The following is a 25,793-nucleotide window of genomic DNA, read 5'->3' as shown; positions in this document are numbered from 1 at the left end:
CACAGCCTCCTCTCAGACACCGCGGTGGACTCATCAAACCGCAAGTGTTGCGCCGCCGTGTACAGTACATACTCGTGCTCGCCTGCGAAGGTCTTGTGTTGCATTGTTGTGGTCAACGAGGAAGGGGGAGCCGCAAACCGTCCCGCCGCACCCTCTCGTCTCTCGCTAAACAGCTTCGTGAAAACAATTTGGTCCGCCACGCGCTGCTGGTGGTCTGCGGTGAGTTGAGCATGGAGAGAGGGATGGACGTGACGCAAATCTTGAGAGCAACCGGACGTGGAGCATCAACGGGATTTGATTTCCCGCACATGCATAAGATGCGAAGCGGCGCAACCTCATCCCCACTGTGACCCGCGCCGTCCCCGACCTTCTGCCGTATATGGACGAGCAATGGGTGAGCATGTCTCGCTTTCTGAGCTTCCGCTTTCTTTCCCGCTGGGAGAGACGAGCGTGGCGACGAAGGCAGCGTCCCAGCGGAGGGGAACCCCGTGGAGTGTGCCGGCGCGTGGCACTGGTGGAGGCCTGGCTTTGAGGGTGAAAGGATGAGGGAGTGTTCAATGTGAGAGTGAAAGTGAGGACTTAATGGTGGCCAAGTGGAGCAGCAGATGGAGGGCATCCTTGCCTCCTTGGCGGTCATGAGGCGATGTGCTGACGTAATGCACGAACGTCATCACACGACTGCCGCCACCTTGCTGACCAAGCACTTCATACATCGCCATCACCACCACCAGCAACAAGAATGACGCCAGCAGTGACAGCAGCAGCGGCAGAAGGGCCAATGACCACCCCCATCACGCCGCCGTCGAGGACACCCCAAAAGCGGCGCCGCGGTGCGAAAACCACATTCCACTCACGGGCGGCGGCGATCAGAGGCTTTCCTTTCACCCAGGACGGCGGTGCGGCGGCGGCGCCAATGATAACATGCGACCCCAAATTCTGTCAGTCTGTGTCTGTTTATTTGTCTGTACACACACACACACACACACACACACACACACACACACACACTCTCTCTCTCTCTCTCTCTCTCTCTCTCTCTCTCTCTCTCTCTCTCTCTCTCTCTCTCTCTCTCTCTCTCTATATATATATATATATATATATATATATATACACACACACACACACACACACACACACACACACACACACGATATTGTGTATATAATGAGAGATGTCATTATCTGGCCGGCGTTTCCCAAGTCTTCATTTCATCACGTGTGTCATCAGTGAAGGAGGAACAGTGTTGGTGGCAGATGGGAGGAAGGGTGTGGTGAAGGCGGACTAAGAGCTGGTGCCGCGCGCTATGGAAGTGGAGGAGATGGAGGAGCACCGCTAGTAGCCATTGGCACACAACCCGCACCAGTGACGGCGGCGACGGCTGGTGCGAGGCGCGGCAGCATTTGGGTGTTGTGGTCAGCAGGGTTGGCGCCCTTCGCCCTAACATGACTTTCCGCCAGCATTCAAGTTTCTGTCAGACGTGTCAAGTCGCTGTCATGATCACACTAGACTCCACATAAACACAAACAAGCAACAGCGCAACACACCCACGGAGCGTCCAGATTATGTAAATGAAGTGCCACAAACATCCTTATCAAGAACCAGGCAGCCACAACCAGGACTACCTCATACAACTATATCCTATTACCTCTCTACCCGCTGTATATTCATAGGCTCACATTCTCCCTTGTCATTAAGCCTACGCTGATGTAATAAAAACAAAGCGTCGCGTGGAGGACTAGGGGGTGCTCGGCTTGTACCAGGTGTCAGGTGGGGTGATTAACTGATTGCTTTTAGTGGCACCGCACATCGGGGTCATATGCCGCTGAGTCTGTGAGCTACGCATGACGGAGCGCTGCTGTGGTGGTGGTGGTGGTGGTGGTGGCGGCGCAGGAGGGCACTGATGAACAAAAGGCAGTAATGGTGGTGGGGATGAGATAAAACTGTGGATTAAATGTTGTAAATCACCCTCGTACTTGCTGTATTTACGGCGGTAGCGGTGGTCATGGTGGAGGAGGAGGTGGCTGTGGTGGTGGTGGTGGAGGAGGAGGTCGCTGTGGTGGTGGTGGAGGAGGGGAGCCTGAGGTAACCACACACCCGTCAGGTCACTTTCTCTTGCTAGGCGTCCCTGACCGGCGGGTGTTTGGGGGGCAGGAGGGGGGCGGGGGACAGGGGAAGGAAGCAGCAAGAGGAAGAGGAGGAGAAGGAGGAGGGAAAGAGGGTCTGGGTGAGCACTAAAAAGCACCTCGTGTGGCTCCCCTCCTCGGTCCTGGCCTCCACTACATCCCTGCGGAGGGCAACTGCGACGCGGTTTTGTCTGAGGCGCCTTCGGTTCCCACCTTCCCTCGCCCTCCAGCCACCTTTAGCCGATCAGCAGCCAGACGCCAGCCGGCAGCCCAACCAGCCTACCGGTCAACCAGACACCAAAGAGCCAGTCATACAGCCACATAACCGTCTAATTAGTCGGTCAATCGGTTAACAGGTCATTCAGTCAGTCAGGCGGTCACTCAGTCAAACAAGCCATCAACCACTTGCTAAGTCATCCAGTCAGCTCTAGTCATGGCTGGGTACCAGGACAGTCAGTCGCCATTACAATTAGCTAACTAGTCAGCCAGTCGGTATAAGCACAGAATCTAGACATCCACTCAGTCACTAATCTAATCGGTCCATCACTCATTACGCTAAGCAGTAGGTTAGTTAATCACGGAACAGATTAATCTTTCGTGTAATTCTTGAAGATGTAATGTAGTGGCCAGATAAGTGAACAAATGCCAGCAAACGAGTTACTTGACTGAACTGAACTGATTGACTGCTGCCTCCCTGGAAAGCCCCGTGCAAGGCTGCCGCTCTATCCCTCAACTTCCTCAATGCGCCTAGACCCACAAAACTCATCACGCTAACAAACACAAAAGAATATTAAGATTACACCTTGCTCTTCCATATCAGCTAATTTTCTTCTTATTCTGTAGCTAATGTAATGTAGTTTCTGTAGCTAATGTAATGTAGTTTCAAGACACTTGTACTTCAGGTTTTTATAGTCCATTTAGCTCTTTAGGGACTGGTACCATAGCGGGCTTCATTTTTCTTTCTTTTTTATTGTTTTGGCCAGTGCCCCCTCTTACATATAAAAGTGAAATCAAACAGCCAAGTTAGGATTCAGAGATCTGATTTACTTACATTCACTTGTATATATCCGAGTCAGTGGTTGTGTAGACAACCAGTACACAGTCACACGACCACTCTCCTCTGCATCCCTCTTGCCCAACAGTTTGTGCAGCCTTACGTACTCTGTCCCCAACCAGTCAGCAAACCACAAACCAAACTCGAGAACCACAGAGCCAGTCAGGTAACCACTCAAACAAGCAGTTAGTTAAGCGATGCTGCTGTACGAGCGGTTCAGTCCATCTGGTAGTCATTCAGCGTTTAGAGAAGAGTCAGTTACTTATCAGTTAGAAAAGTAGAACTAACTATACACACACACACATACACATACACACAAAAGTTTATTAGTCAATCAATTAAATATCAGAAAAGTAGAAATAGCAACACAAATAAGTAATCAAATTTATTAGTCAATAAGTTCATCAATGTCACTCAGTAAGTTTAGTTAAGAGAACAGTCAAACGGTCCTGTCACATGTCAGAAAAATGAACCAGTAAGCACAGAGACATCCCAGCTCACACATCACTCAGTCAGTCACTTCACCATTCAGTCAGCCATTCAGTTATCCAGCCACCTACTCATTCAACAATCAGCCATTTAATCCGCCAACCAGTCCGTCAGTCAATTACCTGGCTTGTCACTTAACCCGCCAGTTAGCCAGTCCAGCATCTTTCTAACAAACGAGTCAGTCAGCCAATGAGACTTGTCGATTTGTCAACCAGTAAGTCAACGCCAGTCAGAATGTCAGCCAGCCAATTAATATGCCAGTTTACTCAATGTCATTAATTCTTTTTTTCTTTGTAGGATAGAAACGGATTATTTCCTGTTGTGCCCATTTACTTTCCTTCTCTCTCTCTCTCTCTCTCTCTCTCTCTCTCTCTCTCTCTCTCTCTCTCTCTCTCTCTCTCTCTCTCTCTCTCTCTCTCTCTCAGTTTCTAAAGCCTTCGCACGAGGTCTTCAAACAACACAAATTCCACTTCCGTATCGTGACTAAACGTTTCTGGCGACTCAAAATTTAATGGAGAAAGAAATTTGTTTGACCTCCACTCGGAATAGAAGCTGCTTACCTAGGAGGGGAAGAGAGGCAGGGAAGGCGGGAGGAAGGAAAGGAAGGAAGAAGGAAGGAGGATGGCGAGAGCGGAGAATACACACGGCTAGGAAGTAAAGGTCGCGATGATTTTTCCCTTTCCTTTATTTCTTGTGTGTCGGGGGGGGGGGGGGCGATGTCTGCGAGGGTGAAGGGGGAGGGGCGTAGGGGTCATGGTCGATGTTATTATTCAACACTTCCCTTCATCCACACCACGAACTCACGCATGCTTTCAGGGTCACCACTCACTCCACTTCGGTCCTACTTCGGAACTCAATTGCTTACCTCGATCACGGATGTATTTTGAAAAGCCGCCTTGTTCTGGTTCTATCCTGTTCGTCCACTCGTGGTGTAATAATAGAAGGGATTGAATAAGCCCTTCGTTACAAATCAACACGTCTCCAGGTATCTCTTCTCTTGTAGCTACACGTATTATTATGCACTCGCAAGGTGTTAGATATATACCTCTTGTCTAGTCACTACTGATGATAATGAAGGTTAAGTAAGTGTCTATGTATTAGTATGATCAATAATATGCGTCTCTATCATTCTCTACTTCCTTCCTTCCCCTCCGTTTTTTCTTTTCTTTCATCTACGTGCGTTCAAATATTGTTGATTCTAGGCAGTCCCCATCTATCTACTTGCTCACTCAGTTCAGCTCTCATGCACTAACTCCCTTCATCTCTCTCTCTCTCTCTCTCTCTCTCTCTCTGACATGCATGTGTTGTCCTCCAGCGGCTACTCGCCTGATAGGTAATTATTGACACAAAAACCTGTTTGGAGACTCGATGCCCAGCAGGCTTTCCTCGACCTCTTCCGGCCACGAGGACATTGTGGCGGTGTCCTCAGAGCCCGCAGGAATTTTTACCGCAGCGAGGGGAAAACAATCCGGTGGAGAAGGTTATTCGGGGAAGCAGAGAAAGAAGGAAAAGTGCTCGAGCTGGTTTGTTGTGTCACTGCGCGCTAAATCTGAGGAACGCCACGTGGGGAGGGCATGGCAGGAGTTTATTTCTATGTTTAGACGTGATTGATTGAATGCTTTGAGTCTCCGCGGCAACGGGGTCACACATCGCGGCGGTAGACTGGGATGACTCGTGTTTATGTGTGTCCGTGTGTGTCTGTGTGTGGTGAAGCGTGAAGTTGTGGTGAGGCAAAGACAGTTAGACGGTAAAAATACAGTCAATAAAACACAACTATGCGCTATTATCAATGCTGTTATCTTCCATACAAAGAATGCAATGACTGACCGTGACAATAACAAGACACAAGCAGGATTCACACAGGCAGGAGAGGCGAGGAAGAGAGAGAGGGATGAGCTGTGTGTGTGTGTGTGTGTGTGTGTGTGTGTGTGTGTGTGTGCCCAGAGAGAGAGAGAGAGAGAGAGAGAGAGAGAGAGAGAGAGAGGAGAGAGAGAGGAGAGAGAGAGAGAGAGAGAGAGAGAGAGAGAGAGGAGAGAGAGGAGAGAGAGAGAGAGAGAGAGAGAGAGAGAGAGAGAGAGTGGAAGGCAGTAAGGAAGGAGAGGAAGAATAAAGATCAAAGTATTAAGAGCAGGGCAAGGAGAGATGAAAAAAAAAAGGAAGGAGGAGGGAAGGAAGAGTGTGTGGAAGAAAAAACAAATAAAAGAATGAGAAGTAGGAGAATTATGACGGCCGGGACAAAGGAAGAAAACAGAAAGAGAGAGAGAGAGAGAGAGAGAGAGAGAGAGAGAGAGAGAGAGAGAGAGAGAGAGAGAGAGAGAGAGAGAGAGAGAGAGAAAGAAGGGCAATAAGGAAGCAAAATAAGGATAGAGTGGGTAAGGGCAGGGAGGAGAGAGTGAGGAAGTGAGAGGTTTGCCTTCAACGTGCCCTCATCTCTCTCTCTCTCTCTCTCTCTCTCTCTCTCTCTCTCTCTCTCTCTCTCTCTCTCTCTCTCTCTCTCTCTCTCTCTCTCTCTCTGTTAAGGATGCACGGCCTTATCTCATCTCCTCTCCCCACCAACACTTACAGCACCTCCCCCCCATCACTCCCCCCCCCTCACTCCAGTACCTTCTGCTTCCCATACCCACGATGCAAGGCTCCTCTTTCTCCCCTCCCTCCTCTCCCTCCTTCCCTCTCTCTCCCACTCTCCCTCTTTTCCATTATCTCCCTCACTTTCTCTCCCTCACTCAACGATCTTCCTCGGCCTTTAGTTTCCTTTTTCCACGGCCGCCGTGTGCGTGTGTGTGTGTGTGTGTGTGTGTGTGTGTGTGTGTGTGTGTGTGTCATTATTTTCATCTGTTTTGTGGTTTTCGTATGACGTATTTATTTTCTTCTCTCTCATCATGCGTTTTTTTTTTCTTTTTGCCTGTTTCTTCTTTTCTCAGCTCTCTCTCTCTCTCTCTCTCTCTCTCTCTCTCTCTCTCTCTCTCTCTCTCTCTCTCTCTCTCTCTCTCTCTCTCTCTCTCTCTCTCTCTCTCTCTCAAAGCAATACTAATATCGTTCCTAAATGCACGGGAAGAATGCTTTTTTTTATTCCATCTTTTTTTTAACCAAATGAAAAGGAAGGATGGCAATGACAGGACGGAAGGGGAAGGAAATTTGAGGAAAAAGAGTAAAAAAAACGAAGGTTGGGGGAGGAGGGGAAAAATTAATGAGAGAAGGGAGAGGAAGGGGAAGTGAAATACGGAAAAAAAGAAGAAAGGTTAGGTGCTACAAAGAGGAGAGGAATAAGGGAAGGGAAAGGAAGGAAAGGGAGGAAAATTATAGAGGGGAGAGGAAGACGGAAGAGAGAGGAGGGGAAATGAGGGCCAGAGTTGGCGTGGGAAAGGAAAGAAAGGGTCAAGATCATTTGGTGAGGGAGAAAATTAAAAGGGAATGAGAGAGAGGGAGAAGGAGAAGGAGAGAGGAAGGGGAGAAAAGAAGGGAATCATGATGGAGAAGGTTAAGAAGTGTGGATTTGTACGCGCGCGCGCGCGCGCGCGCGTGCGTGCGTGTGTGTGTGTGTGTGTGTGTGTGTGTGTGTGTGTGTGTGTGTGTGTGTGTGTGTGTGTGTGTGTGTGCGTGTGTGTGTGCGTGTGTGTGTGTGTGTGTGGAAAGAGACTGAGGAGACTGTCATCATCCATTCTACACACACACACACACACACACACACACACACACACACACACACACACACACAGGATAAAGGTATTAAAGATTCATGCATACATACGTTTCGGTTCCCTGTGGTGCTTTGAGTAACTCTCCCTTCCTGCCTGCCTGCCTGGCGATCCAACACTCTCATCACCTTGATCCTCCCCTCCCTGACCGCCTTTCCCCACGCCATTTGGGATCCACGACACACACACACACACACACACACACACACACACACACTCATGGACACAGCCTCCGCCAAACACCATGATGTTTTGCACACCCACTCACCCACTCATCATTCCTCCGACACTGACATCCACGCAACCACATATAATGTAACCTTTACTCGCATTTTTTTTCGCTCTCTCTGTTTTTTTTTTTTTTTTCTAGGTTAATGTAGTTTCTGAATTACAGTGGGAGCGGTGGTTGTGGTCGAACGCAGCGCCTTGGGATGGTTTGTTTGGTCACGTGGCGAGACTGGGAGGAAGTGAAATGATAAGACGGATACACAAATGAAATGGAAGGTATGGTGTTGACCGAAATATGACTTTTTAAACATGAAAAACAATATTGGGTGTAAATGTTTACCTTGTGCTATTTATATTTATTCTATGAAATGTTGATCAGTGTGTATAGCAGTGATGGCCGAGTGGTTAAGGCGTCTGACTAGAAATCAGATGGGATCTTCCCGCGTAGGTTCGAATCCTACTCACTGCGAACACCGATATCAACCATATATTTTTGGTTGTAATGGTGGTGCAGTAGTGAAGCCTTGCAATCATGAGGTCCAGAGTTCGAATCCTACCTTCGCTTAGTGACGTACAAGCATGTTCTAAACCAGTGGTTCCCTAACTTTTTCAGGTCGTTACCCACTTTTCATACACGATCCTTGTCCATGGCCCACCGCCAAGTATAACCCATGACTACAGTGAGTGTCGACCACTCCTACACTCATTAGGTCCATATAAAACCACTCCAGCAAATCCTGTAATTTTATTGATTCCATTTGTTATTTTTCTTTTGTTAAATATTAATAAAGAAATTTGTAGTTTGCCTTTGCTGAATCTCATATAATTATTGAAGTGACACTAAAGAAATAACGTAATGCACATAAAAAACCCCTAAGAGTAATTAATAATTGGCGTTTTAAAGCCGTTTCAACAGTAAAAAAAAAAAAAAATCCACTGGTTTATAAAAGTGTATTAATCCCACGCTATATGATCTGACTTTTGAATCTGACAAATCCGATGACTTTATAATTCTAGAGTGAAATGCGATCATAGGGAGTCATAATTAACTGCCACAACCATGGCCTTCATTGGCCACACACCCACCTCCCAGACTATTTGTTTCTGAGCATTCATGCCAGGTTCATGTTTCCTTCACCTTAAACCCCATTCCACTCACTGTGATGGGTGATGTTGCAGATTATCAACAAACTTCTTGATTCATGGTTTTGTTTCACTTAAAGCACACCATAGGTGTGCTTTAAAAGTGAAACATAAAGTTTCATTTCAAGTCTGTCACAATATTTAATTTTAATGTGGAGTAGTTGAAAGAATGCAGGCTCACAGAAATAAGTTGATAAAAATGATAGGTGCCAAAAAGCTATTTGTCTATGTAGTCTAGCCATTTGCACTGAGCCTGTAATTTCTCTCCACTGGCTGCCTACTCGCTAAACACCTTTGCTTTTATATATACATATCCTCAGATTATGGCCCCTTATATTCTACTGCATGGCCTCCCGGAGGACCATGGTCCCCAATTTGGAAATCACCGTTTTAAAACTTTTAATAAATAGTTACTATACGTGTATATTGTATCAAAGCAAAGGGGGCCGGGGAAGGAGAGAGAGAGAGAGAGAGAGAGAGAGAGAGAGAGAGAGAGAGAGAGAGAGAGAGAGAGAGAGAGAGAGAGAGAGAGAGAGAGAGAGAGAGACGGGATTGACATTAATTGACTGACTGACTGATTGGAAGTAGACGCAGCAACATGGAAAGGTCGAAGGTCAAGAGGAATGGAATGTACGTACAAGGAGTGGAGGGATGTGACAAGTAACAGATGGAGATTTCTGTCGCTGTATTGACCACTCCATCTTGAGCAAGTGTTTCAAAGGACGGGCGTGAGAGCAGAATGATTTTAACACAGAGAATGAAGTAATCTCGTAATCTCTTATTTCGATCTTTATCTGACTTATTCACACGCACTCATTCGGGTTTCTCTCTCTCTCTCTCTCTCTCTCTCTCTCTCTCTCTCTCTCTCTCTCTCTCTCTCTCTCTCTCTCTCTGCATTAACCTAAAAATGACCGCCAATGTCAGCTTACTATTTAAAAATTTAATTTACTCGAATAAACAAACATCATTATTATTTTTATTTTACTTTGTTTTTGTTTACTCCATTAAATAACACGTAACTACAAACTAATAACAGAAACATGATGCGTCACTATGCTCTGCCTGTTTTTGGTGTGAGGAAATACCGCTGCAAAAACGTGCACATCCTATCTACATTCTCTGGCATTAGTTATCTCCGTGTGATAATGTCTGCGAAACGAACTTTTATTGCAAGATTACTGTGCTTGTGAATTTTTTTTCTCTCTCTCTCTTAAAAAAAAAGAATAAATAAAATAAAAATAAACAAATAAAATAAAATAAGATAAAATGAATTAATAAATAAATAAATAGATAAAATAAATAAATATATAAAAAATGAATAAATAAACATTAAAATAAAATGTAAAAATAAAAATGAATAAAAAAGCCATTCGTAATCTCAATCTCTTCTTCGCCACTTATATTTCATTAAAGTTTTTACCTCCACCTGTCGTTTTTCTTTTCATTTCCGTTTTCTTTTCAAATTGCCACGAAGGTCAAAAGGAAAGGGCGATAATCTCTCCAAAAACAGACTCAGATTGACACGTTGGTTAAGTGGAAAAAGCTTATTATTCCGCTAATACCTCTATAAAAAGAGCTCATATAAGCACTGGTTGAATGGAAAAGCTTATCATTTCGTTAATCACCTCCAGAGAAGAGCTATCATCAAAATAATCATGTAAAGGATCAGAGAGCGGCCGTGATGAGGCAGAATCGCGTGTGTTGCGTTGGCTTGGCTTCACAATCCCAGCCAGCGCACACTGCACCTGTCAGCGGCGAGCGTCCCTGCAACGTTGCGTGGGCAGGTTATCCATCTGACGAGTGTGTTCACATTACAGCTTCAAGGCAACGCTAGCCATGTATCTTGTGCTATGTTTTCTCTTTTTCAAGGATTTCAATTACTTCTACTAGCGAGAACATTATTTATAAGGGGAAAAAAGCAATGGTAAAAGTAATGGCATATTTCCTTCCTTTCAAAAAAAAGTTTCACTTCCTTTTTTATTGCCTAACGGCTAATGGACACGAACAAAAAATGGCGAAACGTTTTCTCTTTTTCAAGGGCTTGCAGTCTTTCCTCTCATCGTCATCATCAGCCTCCATGATTTCACCGCAGGATAAAGGCCTTCCTCCATGGCCGGGGAGCTCGGGGGTGGGGGGCTGATGGAGGCAGTGATCGAGGCCTGTAGTATTCCTAAACATTTTAGCCTTGTAGAAGGACTATTTTCAAAGGGCACAGTGATCATTTCTGAGGCTCTCACTGTGTTTTCTCCCAGTGCTGATGCGGAGTGACTGTTGAATTATCACTACCATAATGGCAACGCACGTGAAAACACCGGTAACTTCACTACAGCCTATATAAAATAGTGATAAAATAATGGAGATAGACCCCGGAGCGTTTCAGAATACGGTACCATAACAGATACCACGCACGCTGGCCATGGATATCTTGGCAGTGAGTCAGGGAGGCACATGTGGTCTGATTCTTCTCAGTGGACCTGTCTAGTTTAATCCAGTCAACAATACAGCCTTCAAACATCATCAAGCCACCTCTTCCTCCCATGTGACCTGTCTAGTTTAATCCAGTCACCACTACAGTTTTCAAACATCACCAAATCAGCTGTTCCTTTCAAATGACCTATCTCGTTCGACCCAATCATCACTACAGCTTCCAAATGTCATCAAATCACTTATTCCTCTCTGATCTGTCTATAAGTTTAACCCAATCACCATTACAGGTTCCAGACTTTATCAATCACCCATTAGTCAGTAATGATAAAACGAAATGAGATACAATTATGTTGGGGGAGTAATTAAGATTATTTGCATACTTTTTTTTATGTAGGAAGGACACTGACTGGCCAAGGGCAACAAAAATCTAATAAAAAAATGCCCACTGAAATGCCAGTCCCATAAAAGGGTCAAAGCAGTGGTAAAAAATTGGTGGATAAGTGTCTTGAAACCTCCCTCTTGAAGGAATTCAAGTCATGGGAAGGTGGAAATACAGAAGCAGGCAGGGAGTTCCAGAGTTTACCAGAGAAAGGGATGAATGATTCAGAATACTGGTTAACTCCTGCGTTAGAGAGGTGGACAGAATAGGGGTGAGAGAAAGAAGAAGTCTTGTGCAGCGAGGCTGCGGAAGGAGGGGAGGCATGCAGTTAGCAAGATCAGAAGAGCAGTTAGCATGAAAATAGCGGTAGAAGACAGCTAGATATGCAACATTGCGGCGGTGAGAGAGAGGCTGAAGACAGTCAGTTAGAGGAGAGGAGTTGATGAGACGAAAAGCTTTTGATTCCACCCTGTCTAGAAGAGCAGTATGAGTGGAACCCCCCCAGACATGTGAAGCATACTCCATACATGGACGGATAAGGCCCTTGTACAGAGTTAGCAGCTGGGGGGGTGAGAAAAACTGGCGGAGACGTCTCAGAACACCTAACTTCATAGAAGCTGTTTTAGCTAGAGATGAGATGTGAAGTTTCCAGTTCAGATTATAAGTAAAGGACAGACCGAGGATGTTCAGTGTAGAAGAGGGGGACAGTTGAGTGTCATTGAAGAAGAGGGGATAGTTGTCTGGAAGGTTGTGTCGAGTTGATAGATGGAGGAATTGAGTTTTTGAGGCATTGAACAATACCAAGTTTGCTCTGCCCCAATCAGAAATTTTAGAAAGATCAGAAGTCAAGCGTTCTATGGCTTCCCTGCGTGATATGTTTACCTCCTGAAGGGTTGGACGTCTATGAAAAGACGTGGAAAAGTGCAGGGTGGTATCATCAGCGTAGGAGTGGATAGGACAAGAAGTTTGGTTTAGAAGATCATTAATGAATAATAAGAAGAGAGTGGATGACAGGACAGAACCCTGAGGAACACCACTGTTAATAGATTTAGGAGAAGAACAGTGACCGTCTACCACAGCAGCAATAGAGCGGTCAGAAAGGAAACTTGAGATGAAGTTACAGAGAGAAGGATAGAAACCGTAGGAGGGTAGTTTGGAAATCAAAGCTTTGTGCCAGACTCTATCAAAAGCTTTTGATATGTCCAAGGCAACAGCAAAAGTTTCACCAAAATCTCTAAAAGAGGATGATCAAGACTCAGTAAGGAAAGCTAGAAGATCACCAGTAGAGCGGCCTTGACGGAACCCATACTGGCGACCAGATAGAAGGTTGTGAAGTGATAGATGTTTAAGAATCTTCCTGTTGAGGATAGATTCAAAAACTTTAGATAGGCAGGAAATTAAAGCAATAGGACGGTAGTTTGAGGGATTAGAACGGTCACCCTTTTTAGGAACAGGTTGAATGTAGGCTAACTTCCAGCAAGAAGGAAAGGTAGATGTTGACAGACAGAGCTGAAAGAGTTTGACTAGGCAAGGTGCAAGCACGGAGGCACAGTTTCGGAGAACAATAGGAGGGACCCCATCAGGTCCATAACCCTTCCGAGGGTTTAGGCCAGCGAGGGGCATGGAAAACATCATTGCGAAGAATTTTAATAGGTGGCATGAAGTAGTCAGAGGGTGGAGGAGAGGGAGGAACAAGCCCAGAATCGTCCAAGGTAGAGTTTTTAGCAAAGGTTTGAGCAAAGAGTTCAGCTTTAGAAATAGATGTGATAGCAGTGGTGCCATCTGGTTGAAGTAGAGGAGGGAAAGAAGAAGAAGCAAAGTTATTGGAGATATTTTTTGGCTAGATGCTAGAAGTCACGAGGGGAGTTAGATCTTGAAAGGTTTTTGACATTTTCTGTTAATGAAGGAGTTTTTGGCTAGTTGGAGAACAGACTTGGCATGGTTCCGGGCAGAAATATAAAGTGCATGAGATTCTGGTGATGGAAGGCTTAAGTGGAATGGAAGTGGATGGAAGGCTTGATAAAGAAAGGTATCATCCTTAACTTGATCATATCCTCTAATGACATCTGGAACATAATGAAATAGATGTTGTGGCGTTCTTTTTCTTATTATTATTGTCATTATTATTATTATTATTATTATTATTATTATTATTATTATTATTATTATTATTATTATTATTTATCATTATTATTACTTCTTCTTTTTCTACTCCTTCCTTCCTCCTTTTTCTTCTTCTTCTTCTTATCTGATGGGGTTTGCGGCTGTAGTCCATCCTCTCCCTCCTGGTCCAGCTGTCTAATGTCTCTCCCGATTCTATCTCCCTAATCCTCTGTCTTCCCATGGTTCTTCTCTTTTGGTAATGAACGACTTAAATTCTCCTGGAATACACAATCCTCTCCACCACGACACGGCAAGGTGAAGGAGATGCCTCTTCTCTCTTGAGCTCATATGGAAGTAAGTGTCAATATATTATTTTTCCTCTTTTGTTCTCCACGAGTTTTAATTTTCACTAGTCACCGTACAATGTGTGTTAATTTTTCCCTCTCTTTCGTTTAGCTCCTTTCCTGAGGATTATTATTATTTTTTTCACCTTCATCCTCCATGACCCCTAAGTATAATGTGTCACAATATAATATGCTAATTCCGTTGCATTCACTTTTCGAGGTTTTACAATAATGTTCTTTTCCTCGATACGTAAAAGTATAATGGGTTTCCCCCTCTTGCAACATTTGTGATTTTTTTTTTGTCAATAAAGCACATATTTATGAGGAAGAGAGAGAGAGAGAGAGAGAGAGAGAGAGAGAGAGAGAGAGAGAGAGAGAGAGAGAGAGAGAGAGAGAGAGAGAGAGAGAGAGAGAGAAAGGTACGGGAATACATCCATCTTTTGTTATGGATTTCGCGTCTGTAAATAACTAACACCAACACTAAAAACGAATAAATAAATGAATAAATAAATGTATCAGTAAATAAAAAAAAATAAAAAAGTAAAATAACACAAAATGATTCATGGTCTCTTTTTCCACTGAATGATATCAACAGTTATTCTTTCCAACACCTATTAACACTTCACAAATAATAAAGGATTCCCCTACCGTGTCTTTGCACCGAAGGATATCACCCATTATTCTCTCCACGTGGAGCATGAATACAAAACAGGGCAGCCTTCAAGCAGCCATGCACAACGTGGAGGCCGCGGCGCGAGAGTCTGCCTGGGAAACACCTGCCCAGCGTGTAAAGGTGATAGTTGCATTGAACACAATCAATAAGGATAAATTCGGGGCTCTATTGTCGGCCATGGTGAACCGGATGTAGCAAGGAGTGAGGACTGGGAGGCTGCCTTGAAGTGTGCATGGCAACGAGGCAATGAGCAGGCGCGCCGCGGTGGTGCTACTGAGCGCTGGGGTTCTCGGAAGACACAGGGATAGGGACACACACACACACACACACACACACACACACACACACACACACACACACACACACACACACTACCACTATTCTACTGAGCTCAAGGCTACTCGCAAGAGGACTCAGTGACAGGGACAGGGACAGGGACACACACACACACACACACACACACACACACACACACACACACACACCAAAGGAAGTGATGTGAGTGAAAGCAGTATTAATAAAAAGAGGAGTATGATAATCAGGTATCAAGAGACAGGATATTAATATGAACTTAGTATAAAAGAGAAAAAAATATACATGCATATGTAAGCATAAGTATGTAAATTAGTGCGCACACACACACACACACACACACACACACACACACACACACACACACACACACACACACACCACAATACCGCAATGATAATCCTCCTTCACACCACCACATCAACACACACAATCCTTCCCCACATCTCGCAACCACACATACGCAACACCACGACTTTCAGTAAACAATATTACTAATGAATGAACAAATACTTCCAACACCAACACCTTGTGAATACCAAACAAACGAGTGGAAAGTCGAACAAATTTACCAGGAAACAAGGAAGAAAAAGCTTATCTAAGTCTAATAAATCTACATAGACAAGAAGAGTAGAAACATGCAACGATTGGACAGTCGAACAAATCTACCGGAAACAAGGAATAAAAACATCTTGGTTTAATGAAACTACACAGACAAACAGAAAAGCATATAGCAGCTGGACATATAGTAAAAGCTGGCGTGTGCCTTTCTGCTTATAGACCTTGGCTGTGTCCTGCTTATACATATTCTAGCGTGGCTGTGACCCTCTAATGTGTCGTTAACCTAGATAGCAACCCACTCGCCGGGCCACACTATAAAGACTTTTCTAGACACGAGAGAAATAAAAGGGGGCTCACTAATGGAGTAAAAATACGAGGTGCTTCACGGAGGATGGCTGTGCACAATATGGAAATAATTAAGGTCTTGGGACGTGTAAATGAGGCGATGATGAGTCAATGGAACTTGGAACAAAAAGGGGGTCAACAAAAACTTGAACTTTTGAGAGAGAGAGAGAGAGAGAGAGAGAGAGAGAGAGAGAGAGAGAGAGAGAGAGAGAGAGAGAGAGAGAGAGAGAGAGAGAGAGAGAGAGAGAGAGAGAGAGAGGAAACTACCCTTGAACGAACTCGGAGAGGAGGTAAAAACAGCCTTGGGATTTTACAAAGGTGAACAAGATGATTTGCTCAAGCGTGACGGTCATGGCCCGGGCGGCGAGCAAGGTTCACCACCATCACCACCACTATATACCTTCACCTCCAGCACCACCACCATCACTTCACTACCTGCCCGTCACGTTTTGTTCGTCCTTAAAATAAGACGCTTCCAGATTTAGAACTTGGCTACTGGCATATACTTATCTTCATCTCTCTCTCTCTCTCTCTCTCTCTCTCTCTCTCTCTCTCTCTCTCTCTCTCTCTCTCTCTCTCTCTCTCTCTCTCTCTCTCTCGTGTGCTGATTTTATCGTGTCTATTCGTCTACTTGTTTGCTAATGCCTGTAGACATTAGTTTATCTGTCTATCCGCCTGTCCCCCTGTCTCTTAGGTTGTCCATCTACTTATCTGATGCTCTGTCTATTCACCTGTCAGTCTAAATATTCATATGTCGCCTTGTACTTCTTATAATGGTTTAAAATAATTCATATGCTGTAGATTTTGGTGTGCATGTGTGTGTGTGTGTGTGTGTGTGTGTGTGTGTGTGTGTGTGTGTGTGTGTGTGTGTGTGTGTGTGTGTGTGTGTGTGTGTGTGTGTGTGTGTGTGTGTGTGTGTGTGTGTGTGTGTGTGTGTGTGTGTGTGTGTGTGTGTGTGTGTGTGTGTGTGTGTGTGTGTGTGTGAGCCAAAGACGGTCAAGATCACAACAGGAAGCATAGGTCTTCCCAGTGGCGTTCACCTCTCACCTTTAGCGCCATGTACAGACGGCTCCCTACTTGATGAAGCAGCCTTCTTAACTTTTTTTTTTTCTTTTTAGCTAAAACGACATGTCAACTCAGGGATTTTAATAAGTAAATATCATAGACCAGAAGTCGTGACGTGTAAATTAAGCCACACCTCCTTTCTCAACCCCACTCCATGTCCACCTCCCCATCCCCACTCTCTCCTTATTTCTGCATGTCTCATAGCCCCCTCCCTATCTCCTCCATCTAAGCCTCTTTCCCCCCTCTCCTCTCTCTCTCTCTCTCTCTCTCTCTCTCTCTCTCTCTCTCTCTCTCTCTCTCTCTCTCTCTCTCTCTCTCTCTCTCTCTCTCTCTCTCTCTCTCTCTGTGGCCATTGAGAAGATTTCATGGAAATGAAAAGACTATAAATCCTGATATATTTGACTACTTTGTTAAAAGTCCTTCGCTTTCCAGAAATTAATCCGTAAACCCAAGGGAATGCTGACCTCTCTCCACCACCCTTCTCGTGCTCCAAGCTGCACGTGTCGTGTGTGTGTGTGTGTGTGTGTGTGTGTGTGTGTGTGTGTGTGTGTGTGTGTGTGTGTGTGTGTGTGTGTGTGTGTGTGTGTGTGTGTGTGTGCGTGTGTTATATACTGTTCTAAATGTGAGGAAAAAATTTATATATATATATATATATATATATATATATATATATATATATATATATATATATATATATATATATATATATATATATATATATATATATATATAGAGAGAGAGAGAGAGAGAGAGAGAGAGAGAGAGAGAGAGAGAGAGAGAGAGAGAGAGAGAGAGAGAGAGAGAGAGAGAGAGAGAGAGAGAGAGAGAGAGAGAGAGAGAGAGAGAGAGAGAGAGAAGGGTACCAGAAGTAGGTGAAGCTACGATCATGTTTGGTCTCGTACTGTTTACCATCTTTATCGTTTAACTCATTATTTTCAAGGGAAAGAGACACATAAGAGGGATATTCTTTCTTAACCAAGCTGTGAGAATATCAGTTGGACTTGTCACACACTCAGACAAACACGGGATGTTGTTATCTATTTTCTTTCCTGTTAGTTTAAGTAGTCGTCAGGTGTGTGCTCTCTCTCTCTCTCTCTCTCTCTCTCTCTCTCTCTCTCTCTCTCTCTCTCTCTCTTGCCTGAAGGAATGGGGGCACCTCATTTCATCTATTTTCTTTCTTTCCTATAAAATTTCCTTCGGGTTTTTCCTTCTCTAACCCGGTAAAGTATTTTTTTCTGACCTGTTTTCCTGTGCGGCTTATGCTGGACGGAGTGGAGGGTGGGGAGAGAGCCTTCTGCTTTCCTGTCCTTTTCTTTTACTATCATCTCAGTAGTCCTAGATCAGGTCACTTCGTGAGGACCGCAAGGTCTGTTGTGGCATGTTTTTTCTATGTAACTCTATGTTACGATATAAGAGGCAAGATAGCATCTCGTAAACTTTATTTCCCCCTCCTCTCTCTCTCTCTCTCTCTCTCTCTCTCTCTCTCTCTCTCTCTCTCTCTCTCTCTCACTAAACGTTCAGGACAATTTTTACTATATAACACACACACACACACACACACACACACACACACACACACACACACACACACACACACACACATTATCACGTGTAGGGCAGGTGGAGGGTGGTGAGAGGTCATCATTCCCTTGGGGTCAATGGATTAACTTCTGGAGAGAGAGAGAGAGAGAGAGAGAGAGAGAGAGAGAGAGAGAGAGAGAGAGAGAGAGAGAGAGAGAGAGAGAGAGAGAGAGAGAGAGAGAGAGAGAGAGAGAGAGAGAGAGAGAGAGAGAGGGGGGAAGGGGGGAGGGGGAAGAGGGGGAGGGGGTGAAGGTAGTATGGGAAGCATGGGGGAAGGAGAGAGGGACGGGAATGGGAATGTGGAGGGGGAGAAGAAGGCAGGCCGAAGAGGCACCCTTAGCCAATGACATCTGCCATGAAAAAAAAAAAAAAAGGTGACTGATGTCGCTTTTGTTTGAGATATAGGAAAACTGCTCAAGTAGGGAGTCGGCTGTACTGTACCTGATCACACACACCACAGGACCGCCATACCACAATGCTGCGGGCTACACCAGGTGAAGGCAGCCTTCAGTCGCCTTGCCAAGCTGGGAACATCTACTCTCTGCTGCATAATTCCGGCGTCGCCAGAGAGGGAGCGCTAATGTTGTTACGCGGCAGGTAATTGACAAGGGCGGTGTCTGCGGATGCCGAAGAAGGCAATGGGTATGCAAGGTACTCCACAGCGTGTCTGCTCGTCCTGTCTGGCTCGACTGAGGAAGTGCCTTACAGTGACTGGCGCGATTTTAAGGGATGTAGCAACGGTGTAGATGCGTGTGAGTCTTTGGTCCTGTGATTACGATGTAAAGTTTAGGCGGGAACAGAGCCAAACACTCTGCTTTATGGATTTTTTTTGTGATTTGCATTAGAACAAATCCTAAATAATAATCTGCTTGGTAAAAGTAATTCCTAAGAATTTACTAAACACAATGAACAAAATAACGAGGACACGTAATTCTCCACTAACATTCAACAGGGAAAGATAAACTTGTACTTTACTGATAGTTACCACCTAGGGATCAAGTGAGGTTCCTACGTCCCAACGGATGAACACTTGGGCATGTCCTCATCAATTTGTAAGAATTTTCAAAAAGCTTATGGATGAATCATACGAGCAATTAGTCCACGACCCTCTGGGATTTAGAAGGAAATTTTCATTAAAGTTTTGAAACACTGAGTATTACACAACGCACGGTGCCCCGAGCCGCGCCTGCCCCACGCCACTAACAGGGACTTGTGAAATTTCATAATAAATAAACATGGAAGTTCGCAGCCTTCACTGAACCAGGAAAAGACTTTCTAATTGAATATGGTGACGTGCAGCTGAGGAAATCACAGTGTCTGGAATGTAATTTGTGGTAAACTTGGAATGACAGAATACAAGATCAGCGACCACACAAGACGAAGTTATCCTGTCCCTCAGGATATGAAAGTTCCCTCCGCGCGTAGGCACTTAGCTGCTGGTCCTCACGGCAACACCGATGGTTTTGGCTCGCCACAGCTTACCTCAACTAACAATTATCCGAATGCGTCAATAGGATAATGGAATGTACTCAACAGTTTGCCTTTGTAGTAGCTCACTCTCTATTTTTCACCATATGATTATTTCTTTGTCAAATGTAGTAAAATGCCTTCACCTTGACTGTTCAGTTGGGCCCACTCTTGGTATTTGACACTTGAAAAATTAATTGTTGCAGGCTCACATAATTTTCAAGTGGAAGAAGACGAGGCAACTCAAAGACGTAAGCGAAGAATGAACACCTGCTTCTTGTGTCACATGCTAATTATTGTTCCTTGATTGCATGTTTCATAAAATTATATTCTCATGGTTTACGACTTGAGTTGCTTCAAAAGAGCATATTATCAAAGCACCTCAAAAAACTAAACTGACTAACTTTTACTTTTTTATTATTTATCATTATTTTCATTATTTTTTACTTTTTTTTTTCTGAGCGGCATATTACGCTGACTCGTTTTTTTTCCCTTTCTTTTGTGGTTTTTTGTGGCCTTGGCCTAACGCCTTGACACGTAAAAAAAAAAAAGCAAAAAGGAAAAAAAATGTAGGAAAAAAATCGAGTAAAAACACAAGATTAAAAAAAACAACTAAATTCATAAGGACGAGATAGAAGCGTTTATACAATAATTTCCTGACTACATAATTATCAGGCACACACTCCCGTACCTCAAGAATGTTGCTTCCCTCGCTTACCGAATAGGTAGTCGTGACGTCAGCTGTTGTGCTCCATCACCACCACCACCACCACCACCACCACCACCATTTCCTCCTTCTCTTCCTTGTTTTCGTCACATTCCTCGCATGTTACTGTCATATACCCCAAGTCCCTTTCTCCCGCTCCTGTACAGTAGTTAAGGATTGTTTCCATTTTGTGGTTTGTGTTTCACCTGTTTTCTTTTTCTTTGTTGTTGTTGTTGTTGTTGTAGTTGTTGTTGTTGTTGTTGTTGTTGTTGTTGTTGCTGTTGTTGTTGTTGCTGTCCTTCTTCTTTGTCATTGTTGTTGCTGTTGTTGTTGTTGTTCCTCCTCCTCCTCCTCCTCCTCCTCCTCCTATTATCATTTTGGATTCGTATACCACACACACACACACACTCACATATAAATAATCATACAGCAATCTCTCTCTCTCTCTCTCTCTCTCTCTCTCTCTCTCTCTCTCTCTCTCTCTCTGGATGAAATGCATACAAATCCATGAAGACCTAATAAAAGTAATAAAAAGTAACACCTTAAAGATATTATGTTTGCACCATTTGACTGTATTTGACTGTTTGCGTGACTGGTGTGGAGACTGGTGCCTTGGTGTGTGGTGTGGTGTGGTGTGGTGTGTGGTATGTGGTGATGTTTTGTCTGCGTGGCACGCAAACCACTCACTCTCACACATGTTCATGCAGCAGTAACTGGCGGATGTGGCGGTGTCGTCCTCATCCAAGATTGCGTGTGTGTGTGTGTGTGTGTGTGTGTGTGGGTGTGTGTGTGTGTGTGTGTGTGTGTGTGTGTGTGTGAAGTGTGCCATGGCCGTAGTAATAAGTCAAGTCGCTTCCCATCACCGTCACAACTATCATCGTTTATTACCGGAATTAACCACCACCACCACCACCACCACCGCCGCCACCACCACCACCATCACTGTCACTGTCATCCGGCAAACACCGCCACCATCACCAACACCAACCGCAGCACCACCACTACCTCCACCATTGCCATTCATTACCATGACAAAGAAGAAGAAGAAGAGGAAGAAGAAGAAACGCAAATAATAATAAGAGCAACAACGACAACAACAACAACAACAACAACAAACACACACACAAGGTCAGTCAGCATATGGTCTCTACTGCATCCTTACGTACTCAGTTGGCACCCATCGTAAAGGTAAGGCGTGTATAAATAGCATTGATGTAACTACACACACACACACACACACACACACACACACACACACACGAGACACCATCCTTTGTTCTTCTTCGTCCTCTCCTCCTTTTCCCGCTTGCCTTCTCTTTTTATTCTCATCCTTCCTTCCTTTGTCCTTCCCCTCTTTTTCTCTTCTTAGTTCTTCTGTTTGACCTCTTCGGCTTTCAAATGTTTGCACACGACACATTTTCTGTCGTGTCATGGCTTCCAGGGTTAGGCCGCTCAGAGAGAGAGAGAGAGAGAGAGAGAGAGAGAGAGAGAGAGAGAGAGAGAGAGAGAGAGAGAGAGAGAGAGAGAGAGAGAGAGAGAGAGAGGCTAATGGTCAAAATTATTTCCAGTTTCTTATGATCAACACGAGTTTTTTTTTCTCTCTCATATTTACATCAGTAAGACTCATCACTTAACCGACCAGAAATAAAACCAAGAAACATCCGGGTTCCAACAATTCACAAAGAAGATAATCGGAGACGACTTTTAATATTTACGACTTTTTTTTTTTTTTTTAGCTCTGATTGCAGTGATCATCCCTTCGATTAAGGAAGCGATTCGATGCATCAGTGATTTTATGTAGCTTCCGGGATTGTTTCTTCAATTTGAACAGCATTTTTTTTTCGCTTTCTTTTTTTTTTTTTTTTTTTTTTTGTAGTTTGAATGATCGCCTTTGTAATCAATATGGACAACAATATCCTTAGTTTGAATGATAATCTTTTAGCCAATGTGGACAACTTTTTTTTCTCTTCTCTTCTGTTTTTCGTCTTTTTTTTTGAGCGTCCAATGATAATCTTTTCAAGAAATAAGAACTATCCAATCAAACTCGTTGAATATGTTAAGAATACAAAAAAAAAGTAGAAGAAAAAAAAAGGATGATGAAGAAAAACAAGAACAAGAAGAACAAGAACAAGAACAAAATGAAGAAGCAAGTGACGAGACTACATACCTCTCACGTGTTCAGAAGGTGCAGAGATTGAACAAGTGGGTGAGGGAGAGGGAGCGCAGTGCAGCGTGGCCACGGACTAGAGGGGGAGGAGACGGACAGCAAGACGATAGTTAGTGAGTGCAGCAGAGTGGAGCATTACCCGTGAAAACGACGACAGGAGGTGCACTTGAAGACAGGCAAGCACGGCGGCGCTGGAGTGTGAAGAATTGCTGACGGTCATGCAAAGGAGACGAGATGAGAGGAAGAAATAATGAGTGTATCCGCCATGAGTGTGCGTGTGCGTTTGTATATTTATGTATTATGTATGTATGTATGTATGTATGTATTTATGTATTATGTATTTGTATATTTATCTAGCTGTATTCATTCATTTGTATTTATACGGAACTGAATCAGGCATCTAATATCCCAGCCTTTCAGTAGCAAGTTATATATATATATCTGTTTAAATTTGTATATACTGTTTGCACTCACTTTCCCTCTTCCCCCCCCCCTACCCAACGGTGATGTATTAGACTTATCTACTGCTTTGTTTGGAAAATGGTCTTTCTTCACGTCCTTATCTCTTCTTGTTAAGTTTCTTGATGTGTGTGTGTAAGTGTGTGTGTGTGTGTGTGTGTGTGTGTGTGTGTGTGTGTGTGTGTGTGTGTGTGTGTGTGTGTGTGTGTGTGTGTGTGTGTGTGTGTGTGTGTGTATGTGTGAATTCCTTCAGTCCAAATCCTCCTCCTCCTCCTCCTCCTCCTCCTCCTCCTCCTCCTCTTCCTCCTCCTCCTCATCCTCCTCCTGTATTTGCTATTCTTCTTTCCTTCTTTTTCTTGCTCTTCTTCCTCTCTTCCTCCTCTTCCTCCTCCTCCTCCTCCTCCACGGGCGTGCATGAGAGACATCCCCCACACAGGGCAGGGCAAAGGGCGACGCAAAATAATGGATTTTACACGACTCAGAGGAAAAAAAAAAAAAGATTGCTGAGAACGTGAGTGTGAAGTGATGGCGCTTACGTGGGGTGTCAGGGCGGGACGATTTGCTGGAGTGTGTAGCTGTGTGTAGCTGCCACCATCACCACCATCACCATCTCTGTTACTGCGTTCGCTTCACTACACCGCCGTAAAAGGACAGCAATCGCCACTATCACCAATATTACTACCACTACCACTTCTGCCGCGACCATCACTGTGAAGACGATAAAAAATTGCTGTGTAAGACCAGATTGGAATTTCCTGGTGTCATAAAGAGGAAGAAAAAGACGTAGGAAGAAAAAGAAACTTAATCTCTACTCAACACTTCGGAAAATAATGGATAAGCAATATAGTAATAAGTAAGTACAGTCAGATCCACTTGTCATAATGAAATGTTAATACTGATCATAAAAATTAAGATGATAATAATGATAATAGTCCGTGGAATTTCCGTCGTTTATAAATGTATCGCTTATCAACAGAAAATTGCTTAATATCTTCAGACTCACTCTCTCTCTCTCTCTCTCTCTCTCTCTCTCTCTCTCTCTCTCTCTCTCTCTCCCCCCTCCCTCAGGATGATGTATGAGGCTTGTCATTAGAATTCTCGACTTTACCATTTTACTCTGACACCGCGACTTTCATACCGTTAGCTTCCTCGAACACTCCCCAGTACAACACTTCTTTCTTTCCGAGATTTTGTGTTGAGTGGCTTCCATTAGGTATTTTGTTTATCCTTCAGTTCTCTTCTGTCTCACGATTCGTCCTTCTCGATAATTTTCGGCGTCCTCATACATATGTTGTGTAAGTTCTGTTATCTAAGTTTATTTTTTACTTCTTATTTATTTACGTTTTCTATTGTTTTACTTTGCTTTGATTAGTGACACAGACAACCTTCACTGGCCTTGCGGTTCACCTTTACGGACAATTTTCATCAACTTTTTTTTTTTCTTCCGAGACGATGTGATAAATAATTCATATCATTTCAGATAATTTCCCCGCATCCAGTTTTATCATATTTTACGTCAGTGAGTGACACAACCTTTGCCAGTCTCACGGTTCACCTTTACAGATGATTGTAACTTTTTCTTTTCTTTTCTGAGATGTGATGAATAATTTCCGCTGTTTGAATTCGTTTCCACGTATCGATTTCTATTCAGTTTTATTTCGATATCACCTTTGCTGATGTTCCATCTTAACATTTCCTCTTCGTTTTCATTTTTTTTTCACTCGAATTGATGCGTTGAATATTTCTAATATTTCAACTATTCCTACGTACTGATTTCCATTCTAATTTACTTTAATATCACCTTTGCTCTTTTTACCTTTTAACCTTTCCGCTGCATTTTTAGCATTTTTTCCTCCTCTCCGTTCAAGAGGATGCTTTGACTAAATATTACTAGTATTTAAAGTTATTTCTACGTAGCGGTTCCCATTTTATTTTGCTTGGACATCACCTTCGCTGGTCTCACGGTTCACCTTTACGTTCAAGTTTTCCTACGTCCTCTGTGCTTCGTCTGGAGGACAAACCAACCAGAGTCCGAGGGAAAGGGCTCGCCGGTCGCTTGCACATAAAAAAAAAAAAAAAAAAGAAGAAGTCTAAAATACTTGTACAACAGGACGCTCACGGCTTTTGTAAATTGGTGGCCGTGAAGAGGAGAGCTACCGCCATATCCTGCATTACCAATCCTCAATCCAGTGTGTGTGTGTGTGTGTGTGTGTGTGTGTGTGTGTGTGTGTGTGTGTGTGTGTGTGTGTGTGTGTGTGTGTGTGTGTGTGTGTGTGTGTGTGTGTGTGTGTGTGTGGTTGCTTTCGCTACAAACAAGTTGTGGTCGTTTTTTATACCGATTACACCATCAAGGTCGCTCGCTCTCTTCTCTCCTCTTTTCTCTCCTCTTTTCTCTCCTCTTCTCTCTCTCTCTCTCTCTCTCTCTCTCTCTCTCTCTCTCTCTCTCTCTCTCTCTCTCTCTCTCTCTCTCTC

At 44.0% G+C, this 25,793-nt stretch overlaps 1 long non-coding RNA gene and 1 other non-coding gene across 6 annotated transcripts in view; one reads left to right on the top strand and one right to left on the bottom strand.

Annotated features, from left to right (window-relative positions):
* Nucleotides 1-25,793, bottom strand: part of LOC135102005 (uncharacterized) — a 51,208-nt gene that overhangs the window by 8,595 nt on the left and 16,820 nt on the right. For 2 of the 5 annotated variants that reach the window (XR_010269494.1, XR_010269491.1), the window contains exon 3: nucleotides 1,974-3,350. The exons of 1 other annotated variant lie outside the window; for it this stretch is intronic. This is a non-coding gene — a long non-coding RNA (uncharacterized LOC135102005). Of the gene's footprint in view, nucleotides 1-1,973; nucleotides 3,351-14,633; nucleotides 15,012-25,793 lie in introns of those variants that run through there. 2 more of the 5 variants (XR_010269492.1, XR_010269495.1) reach the window with 2 other exon arrangements.
* Nucleotides 7,977-8,058, top strand: Trnas-aga (transfer RNA serine (anticodon AGA)). Its single transcript has one exon. It is a non-coding gene; the product is annotated as a tRNA-Ser (tRNA).

This window comes from Scylla paramamosain, chromosome 7 (assembly GCF_035594125.1).
Source record: "Scylla paramamosain isolate STU-SP2022 chromosome 7, ASM3559412v1, whole genome shotgun sequence".
NCBI classification, from domain to species: Eukaryota; Metazoa; Arthropoda; class Malacostraca; order Decapoda; family Portunidae; genus Scylla; species Scylla paramamosain.
Note: the sequence above shows the minus strand (reverse complement) of the source record. Positions and strands in the feature narration are given on the sequence as shown.